We start from the raw sequence: 10,128 nt of genomic DNA, 5'->3' as shown, positions 1-10,128 counted from the left end.
ATATATATATATATATATATTGCCAGAAATTCCTTATCTTAAAATTCCATAACTTTTCCTTGATTTCCACACAAAATTTCATGATTTTCTCTGACGCTTTAAATAATATTTTGAAATTTTTTGTAGTTTTCTGATTTATGGATACCATCAAATATTTGATGTTATGAGAACAATTCAACATAATAAAACAACGGTAGAGGGAGGATGAGCGTCGAACGCAGAGATCATTTCCAACATTTGCGGATTGGAATGTTGTTATAAAAATTATATGGCATTGTTAATGGTTTAAAGTAAATCGAAACGTCCAAGAATTATGTATCAACACGTAATGCAAAAGTATTATGAATATATTATATGTATTGTGCTCCAAATACCGCGTTGTAAATGCTCTCATTGCCCGTTTACTAATATTTATAATAATGTTAATTACTATTAATGTTGTTGGCATTATTTGCATTTAATTGTTATGTTAGTAGTATTTCAAAACTACGTAAGTGTGATGTAAGTACATAAGCTTAAAATTCTTTAAAGCCGAGAATTTTAATTTTCCAGGAAATTTTACAAAATTCCTGACATTTCCCTGATCGCCAGTTTTGTAGCAACCGTGAAGGCAGAACCCTAATAAGATAAAATTCTTATTTTTGTGTAAGATAAGAACAGGCCACATGACATTTTTCAGAAATTTTTGAATAAACCGGTTTCGAGATCTCTAACCTCTAATATTTTACGTGTTACTTCAATGTTACTTTTGTACTTTTGTACTTTTCTAAAAAACATTTAGTATGTATCAAGAGTGTCAAACGAGTTAGATCATATCTTAATACACATCCACAAACTGAGATAGCTGAGTAACTGAATAGCTGCAGGAACTGTATGTTTGCATACAAGGAAATATATGCTGCAACGAGTGTGGTATAATTTGTCGAATATATAAAGGCAGATATTATCGCAAATGTACGTAATCACGTAAATCACAATGATCACAATCAAAATTAATGAGAAATAATCGAGAATGCAAGGCGTGAGTCTAAAAACTAGATTATTTTGTTCCTCTAATATACTTCCACGATCTCTAGTATTATCAATTTATCGATTCTTTTTCAGAATATCCAGCTTGAACACAATAACATTGACGTCGAAAATTTTGCAGGCTCAAGCATTGTATCGACACATGTGCCATGTGAACCGCGACCGCGAAGCACGTGATTCAGGAGGAACGTAATTAGCATAATTTCAAGGAAATCATCTCCCACGCGATGTCTTTTGTCACGTCGCATCCGTATACGAGCGACGGCGCTTCACGAAATTCGACGATTTGTGTGAAAACTTACGACAATCCCGAGGGATTGTTGATCAAACAGCCGCATGGCGCGATCTATAGCCGAGGCAAGTCACGTAGAATTTATCATAGAATGACTAAGGAAAGTGAAGGAAGGACAGTTACAAGGACTCGCGCTTTTCGAAAACGCGTCGCGATGCATCGAGTGCGTGCCATCAGTATGCACCGCACTGCATATGCATTATGTCACCGACCGGCAACGATTCCTCACAGTATCGCCTGATAATTCTCGAATCTATGATAGAATCGGCTGTCGGCTCTGACTAGAGCCGTGGGTGGCATCTCTTATTTTTATCTCCATCCTTTGTAGGTCACAATATTCGACTTTTCATCAAATATGGGAGATCATCACATCTTTCTGCCCATGACGGAGATATTTATTTTTCACACGTGTTAAAATGAAAAATAAAATATATCTCGACTATTATATATACAGAATTATATATACAGAAATTTTATTTCCTTAAAGAATTCTTATATTTTTGAATAAAACGTAGTTGTAGAATTTAGACTCTACAATATAAAAAAGTGAATCAGAATTTGTGATCAGAATTTGCTTGTTAAATTTAGAAAGAAAAAAGAAAACTATAAAAGATTACATAAGGATATATGTAGTCATATCTCGGTTATATAAAAAACAGAGATTATACAACAAATAATTCAATATAAAACTAAGTATTTATGTACATATATAATAACTTCGGAAATAATGGAGCAAAAACAATGCGTTTCAGAATTTTTTAAATATATTCCAATTGTTGTGTAGAATTTGAAAAGATGCGTTTTTTTGTTTCGGATTTTTTAACAAGTTTTTTTTAATCATAGCACGCAGACTTAACTTTTAATGGAACGCAATCGCCTTCCATGAATGCTCGTTTGATCGTTGCAACGTCGTCGTCCACGCAGCATTATTCTCGAATTTTTGTCAGGAATTGTAGAAGAAATAACACGTACCTACGCGAAGGTGACACGCGTCGCGTGACGCTCTCGCTGTGAGAACGTGTGACTGCGAGACATAAGCCGATGAATTAATGGGGTTATTTTTTTTATTCAGCCGCACACGGTGACCGCTACTGCTCCCTCCGGTCCGTCGCCGCTCCTATATGCCTTATACATTTTATTTTATTTTATTTTATTTTATTTTATTTTATTTTACAAGGTCCTCGTCACAGAATCGCGTCAACCATACAGCGCATGAACTACTTTGCTATGTAAAACGATCTAATGTCTCGATATGAATGAATTCGTTAACTTCGATCGATCTCGCTGTGTTCCCGAGGACATCACATGTGACTTCGTATGAATCTGAAAATAATTTTGTTGGACTATCTAAAATTTTATGTTGGGCTCACTAAAAATTTTTGTTGGGATATCAAAAGAAATGTAGGACGCTCAACTGGTTATTAAAATGTCAACATTGCAGCATTACTTGTCATGCTTGAGTTTCTTACATAATTGATCAGTGCTGGGATTATACATGCCGATCGGAATTTAAGCTGCGCGTGGATTGATGAAGTAAGAGGCAAAAGCCAAACTGAAAATCGGTCGAAATGCGCAAGTAAATCCCACTGATTTTTTTGATAGTCCAACAAAATATTTTCAGATTTATCTCTATTTAAATTTTTAGGCGTTTCAACAAAATCATTCTTTCCGTAGGCTCTCATTTATTGTTTACACCCTTTTTTTTGCTCTCTCGAGGAAATCCATCTAGAATAAGATCGAGCGTTTGTCCTCGAAGAGATACAATTTTTTTTTAGATTTCCGCTGACTAGAACTTTTCTACTAGTCACATTGGTATTTTCCATCGTGTGTGCGTGTGCACACTCTATTATTAGCGTTGGTCGCATTATCGTGGATACAGGACAAGTCACTGATTTCGATCCGACGAGTCGGAACAAATGGCTGCCACAAAGGTGCGCCGTTTATCTCTAATAGAAATAAAGAAAAACCTCTCGTTGTGGCTAGACAGGCTTCGTGCGCCATCGGCATTGATCATGATCTGTCACGAAATGAAATTCATACGTGCGCGACCTTTTTTTTATCGTCTAACCGTTCGAATACGGAAGCAGCACGCTAACTGTCTGGTAATTAGGGCTTTGCGGAGTCCATACGCAATGCGCGCGTATATGCCCCTGATTATTAACTATGAATAGTTCGCGATAACGGTCGACAAGCTCACTTATTTAAAGATAAAAATGTCGAAATTAAATGTATCATTTATCTTTATTAAAGGACTTATAACGAGGGAATTCATGAAATTTTTATCAATTTCCCCAAAAAGGTGCGGAATTTCAACGAAAAATAATTGTTAGTCACATAAATTCATAGATAATTGTGAGTCTACGACAAACATACCTTTAAGTAGATAAACAATTTAGATACGCAAATTGATAGATGGGATGTTCAAAACACTCTAAAAAGTTTTTAATTTTACAGTTATACTTTTTACTAGTATATTACATTATCCAAGTATGGGAAAAGTTTATCTATTTGTTTCGACTAATTATAATTCGATAGAAAAGTGATTGATTTTTTAAATATTATTCCATCAGTAACAATAGAATAATTCTAATATATACATTAGAAGTTTACATGAACTTTAAATGTACACCTCAAACGATGAAATAAAATGTATAATAACTCGAGTATTATTTCGATGTCGAGGCGTAAATCTATTTTTTAACATTCGAATGCACGACAATGAACATTTTATGAAACAATCATCAGTTTCAAATATTCTCAACAATAATAGTTCGCCAGTCCGAGCTCTCGTTAAAAAAATTTGCGCCCGTAATTGCTCAAATCTTATTAAAATGTACAGCGACTCGTAGATGACACTATCCCAAGACCTCACCTCGCGCATTATTTCACAGCAAAAATAATGTAATTCTGGTCACATTGCAAGAACGAGAGATTTTTATCGCGACGTGGCTCCTCTTCGTGGTGCCTATGACGCTTCCACTCGTCACGCATATTTCTCGTTCCAAAGCGTGTCCGCGATTGCAGCAGCTTTAGCTCGTGGAACGGGATTCGAGAAAAAAAAACAGGAAAAAAGAAGATGCGATTTTCAAGGTAATCGTTTAACCTCAACAAAGTATGATACTTCCAAACTCTTGCAAAATTTATGAAGTTATATTCATATAGTCATTTACTTCGTATGCATGAAAAGATTGATTTTACTGAAGTATCTAAAAATTTAGCTAAATACGAATTTGAAAATAATTTGATTGAACCATGAAAATAGTTATATTAGAAACTCAAGCAATGATGGATTCTGCAAAAAATTTGAACAGTCTAGCAACTAGTTTGAGACATCCTGCGCAATTATTTTGATAGTCCAATAAAATTATTTTTAGATCTGTATTTAGTTAAATTTTTAGATACTTCAGCGCAAAAACGCTTCCTGTGTAAAATTGGAAAATCGCTATCAATTGTATTTCTTATGAATTTTTCTTTATCACAAAAAAATGGAAGTTCAGAAATTTGTGTTCGGAAATGTATTTCGAAATTTTGTATCGTGCATTTTACCGGTTTGATCTAACTGTTTTGCATAAGAACTGACCAACAGTTTCTAAAGAGTTAATGCCTTCAGTTTCACGGTCAGATAGTGTCGGATAATAACTATAACTACGCCTGGACGAACGTAAATTAGTCGAAGTCTCCTGGCATCTCTCGCGTGTAATAGGATACAACTCCATAACATTCCGTCCGAATCCTACCACCTATCGGATCTCCCCTTTGAAATATAAAACGCTAGAAATGCAGGTCGAAAAATGTAATGGAGCTAGGCCTTCGGATGTGCCTTCACGATGGGTCTTTTGTCGAATGACATTAAAATTAAATTCAAATACAAAATATTTACTATTATAAAAAATGTTTTCTGTCAAACTAATATAATATTTTCCAACGTACATATTTTTTTACTATGTAATTATTCCATCTACGTTTGGCTGGAATGGAAGAATTGTAAACTATGTAGTGAGTTTCTCATTGGTAAAATAATTTCGACATAATCCCATCCTGAGAAAACCAACAGCAAAGGTAACTATCGAGGACATCGGCGAGTTGTCAACCCCGGATCGGTGCTTCTTCCTCGTGAATGCATCTCATCGAGACAAATGGGTCAACGTACGACAGCTGACTCAAAGCGGATGAATCATCGTGCGCATCGGTTGTAACCATTCGTTCTGACGTACCGAACTCTCGCTTCGTACTTCGCTCCGAGAAGAGAAATTGTAAAAAGAGAAGAAACAGAAGCACGCCAACGAACTTTACAAAGTATGTGACTGTCACGGTTTAAAGTGACCAAGAATAATCGCGTAATCATCCCAAGTATATTTATAACGTTATTCGACAACCGCCTCATCATTGCTCAGAGTCTTCGTCTTATTCCAATTTATACATTACGTTTTTAACTTCTGCTACATTGATTACATAACATAAAAATAATTTAAAAATAACGATCTTGATAAATGCTTTTTATTTCTTCTTCTTCTGTTTTTTCTCTTTTCTTTCTCTTTTCTTTTGGTGCGTAATGTTATGTTTGTGAGAGAAGTTATAAAATTATATTTTACCAGCGTAATCTTCTCTTCTCGAAACTTCAGGCAAAGCGAGTTGGTTCCTCTTTTGAGAAATCATCTCACTTTACGCGGTTATGTGTTGTGTTTCTGAAAAGCACCGTGTGCTTGCCCTCGCGAGGTGAGGTCGGAGCATAAAACATCCTCCGCTGTGGTTAACGGTTTGCCTGGTGCTTCTCTTCGCGTTTTGTACGATAAATCGCACGAATTACGTCATTGGAATTTTGTTGCACACGTAATCTACAAGTACAACCCGTCATGCATTAATAAAATGCGGAAGAAAGATGAAGAAATTAAATCGGTTCATTCTGACAAAGTATCAACTTTAACAGGAAAAATGAGCATGTTTATCAATCTTCAATTTAAATGCCTCGAAAAACTCGAGTCGTCCAATTTTACTTCCGCGTATGGCACTAATTATTTTAATTCAGAAATTATTTTAAATTATTTTAAAAGAATATTTACATCTTTACTTTGCATTCAATAAATTGGAATTAATAGATAAAATAATAAGAAGTGAAATTCATTTTTTCAGCGATTAAAAAAAACATAGAAATATTCCACTTTATTTATGTTTGAGAGCAATTTTTTTGTGTCATTCATTTAAAAAATGCTTGTTTGAAAGTCGAATGATTATTCAAGCAAACAAACTTAATTTCGAGAATCAGGTTTGAGATAGGAGTCCAGGAATGTTGAACGGTCCAGATATCGCCGTCAAAGACAAGCGCTCTCAATATCTACTATATATAATAAATAACGGTAAATCGCGACGTAAATCTCGAGCGAAATAGATCTTTTCAATTTTATTGTAACATAAAATTATCATTCTCGTGACATTCTCTTTCATTAAACGACGTCTATAATGAGATTTTAATAAACTTTCTACAATAAGCCAATACAATTAAGCTTTAAAGGAATTGATCAATCATAGTCGATTATTCTTTTCACATTCGACTAATTGGTCAATTTCTTACTTCTACTTCTTACTTCATATATTTTAAACGACGCATCATTCCTTAAAATCTCATTGTAAACGCCGTTTAAAGGCAAAATTTAAGGTGTAACTTCGAGTTTTCAAGTCGGATTTTAGCTGAGAGATACATGTCCTACATATTGCTACAGATTCAAAATATTATTTTTTCGGGATTACGTTTCCAAATATAACAGCGATCGCGAGATAAGAGCGAGGAGAAACCGCGACCATGCCGACTGACGACCATGACAAACACTGTTGATCTCGACGAATTTCCGTCCGCGAAACAATGTAATATACGTCGTGTGTGAGTACGTAGGAGATCGCGCGGAACAATGTATGGTCCTGAGTCGAGGGTACGTAGCGGAGAAGGAAGACGAGACAGAGGGAGAGGACGGAGGGGAGAGAGACGGGGTACGAGAGAGTCACGCACGTACGCTGGGCCTTATCGTCGCGTTCACATCCGCCGACTCGAGGCGAATAGAGAGAAAGCGGAGAGGGCGGACGGAAAGGAAAAAAAAAATGCCGGATTCCCAGGATCCGTGGACTCCCTCCGGGGGCGGCGAACGCGCGTACGTCAGTAATGCGGAAGAGATTTCGTGCGGGTTAACTTCGCGAAGTGTAGACTTGAGAGACCGGCCTCTACCCACACGGCCAATTTGTGCACCGCCGGCGCTGGTTGATTAATGCGCGACGCAACGTATCGCGGTAAGTTACGAGAGAGAGCTCGAGAAGACGTCAAGAGTATCCGCGATGATCTCTCGTCTCTCGCGAGTTTCGCCAAGGGGAACCGCCTAATTCCCGGAAGTCATATGGAAGATCACATTGTAATCTTTTGATTTTTGATTTTTCGTTGATAACTGCGCTATATAATCATTTTCGCTATATATTTTCTACATGAAGAAAGTTTTGCTGAAATATCTCAGTTTAATTAGATCTAAAAATTATATAATTTGTTAAATAATTACATAGTACACTTAAACTGATTGTTAAAATATTGAAACTTTTTCACTCATCGTTGAATTATTGTATAATATTTTGACGATCCAACAAAATTATTTTCAGATCTATCCAACTAAATTTTAATATCTTTTAGGAAAAAATCGTTCTTTCCGTACAGAGAATATCTTTACCGAACGGAAGCGAAAATATCTTTAGCAAAATACTGAAATTACAAAATATGATAAAAAAGCAAAGATAATGTAACAAAATATAACAGAGATAATCAATAAAAATAAAAAATGACTTAAAATATAATACTTACCTCTACTTTATATAGCTCTCTCTATCAAAGTATTTCTTCAAATCATAATTAAAATATTTTGGTATTCAGTATTTCTGTATCACTATAATTAAAATCAATTGCTTACAATTAATAACTGAAATAACTTTTAAAGTTTGTTGTCCATTATATTCACTCACTTAGCGACAATAACAAATAGCGACTCGATGTATTCAAATTGTGGCTTACGAATATGAAAGATTCGCGTTGCACGATACCAGATGAACAACCAGGAAATGTCGCGGGTAACTTGCTTGAGCTTGTACGTTTTCAGGATAACCAATAAAGCTGTCACTACGAAATGTTATGCAACTATGTGCAATGTGTGATTCTTTCTCCCTATTTACGACTAGACCCAACGCAGATGCTATCAGTTTTCGAAGGTTGACGATATCGCACCGCAAAAAGTAATATACCGCAACAACTAAGTCGACGGGTTTACGAACTGGCTAGTGTATCACATGTCGCATTAATGTCAACAACATGCAATCATTCGTAACCACAAATTGTATTGTCTTCTCACGATAGATTTTCCGGCGAAATTAATAACTACTAGAATACACGATATCTCCATTGCACTTAACACTGGAAAATCCTTAAAAAATTTTCAGAAAGAGAGAAGCATATGGAGGAGCATTAAACTTTCTTGATTGCTAGATTTATCATAGATTTGTATTCGCAATAAAGTTTGCAAACATATTGTTATTAATTTATATCATGTCTAAGTCATCTGTGAAAATATCATAAAGAAAATGTAGTGATTTTTTTTTTATTTGAAGATAACGTGAATCATCACTAACGCGGCTTCCCCAGCTGAACTTCGAAGTGGCTTCAATCTATCGACTAGCTAATTAAATAATCCTCTTGGACGTGGTCGCGGCTCGTAGACGGTAGGAACAGGTCGATACATCTCATTGTAACAGGATAAACAGGAGTTGGGACATGGCGGTGGTTCGAGAAGCGACGAGGTTGGGTGGACAAAGTTGGAGGAAGAGAAGAAACCAAACGGTGGGTAGAGGACGAAATTTCGGGAAGGAGGACAAGAGGACCAGGAGAGAAGATCGGGGGACTTAGCTTCGGTTCGTGGGCCCACCGGCCGTTGGAATCCGAGATCGCGTCTGATCGCAATTAAGGCCCCGCTCCGACTGCGGCTGTGAATATTTTATTCCAGTCGTTGTCTCCCTCTCGCCATCTCCTTTCCTCTTTCTCGTCCCTTCCTGCTTCTTTTCCCTTGGTTTCTCTCCTCGCTCTAAACCCTCTGTACACCGGCAGTGTTACACCGTGCACCACACACCACTGCTCCTCCGTCTCCACCTCGGGACAACACGCTTGGATCCCTTCCTCGTAATGCGGAGGACCGCTGTCCCTCTCATCCGTACCCGCTTATGTACCCCCAGGTTGGGGGAGGCACCCAATTCGAAACGAGCGAATTTGAATACAGCCGGCCAGGTTCAGAAACAATGGGGACATCGATGGACCACACGGGATGCGAGCAAATGGTCGAACAACCGCAGGACATGCGTTCCGGCAAGGATTGCTCCTTTTTTTTCGAGGCCGCGAACTATCCACGAAACTACCACCAACTATCATCAGAGTAACTCTTATTATTACAGCCTATAATATGTCACTTTCGATACTCAGGCGCGTTTATGAATTTGTTTAAGAAATAATTAGATATAATAATAATTTGATATTTATCGACCTCTCCTTCTCGATAACGAATTTGTCCTCTGGAAACTGGAATATCGAAATATACAGTATAAAAAGATTATAGGATACTTTATTTGTCGAAGAAACGCGGCTGCATGAAATTATAGTAATGATATATTTATAGTAATAATTAGATATTTAAATAAATCTTCCAAATATTTTCAGAAAAATTAATAGACTGAATTATTTATAACTTATCGTAAAACATTTTTTGATAAATATTCGACAAATTCTCATCATAATTTCA

The sequence above is a fragment of the Atta colombica genome, unplaced genomic scaffold (assembly GCF_001594045.1).
Source record: "Atta colombica isolate Treedump-2 unplaced genomic scaffold, Acol1.0 scaffold233, whole genome shotgun sequence".
Taxonomy (NCBI): Eukaryota; Metazoa; Arthropoda; class Insecta; order Hymenoptera; family Formicidae; genus Atta; species Atta colombica.
This window is presented reverse-complemented; position numbering follows the sequence as displayed.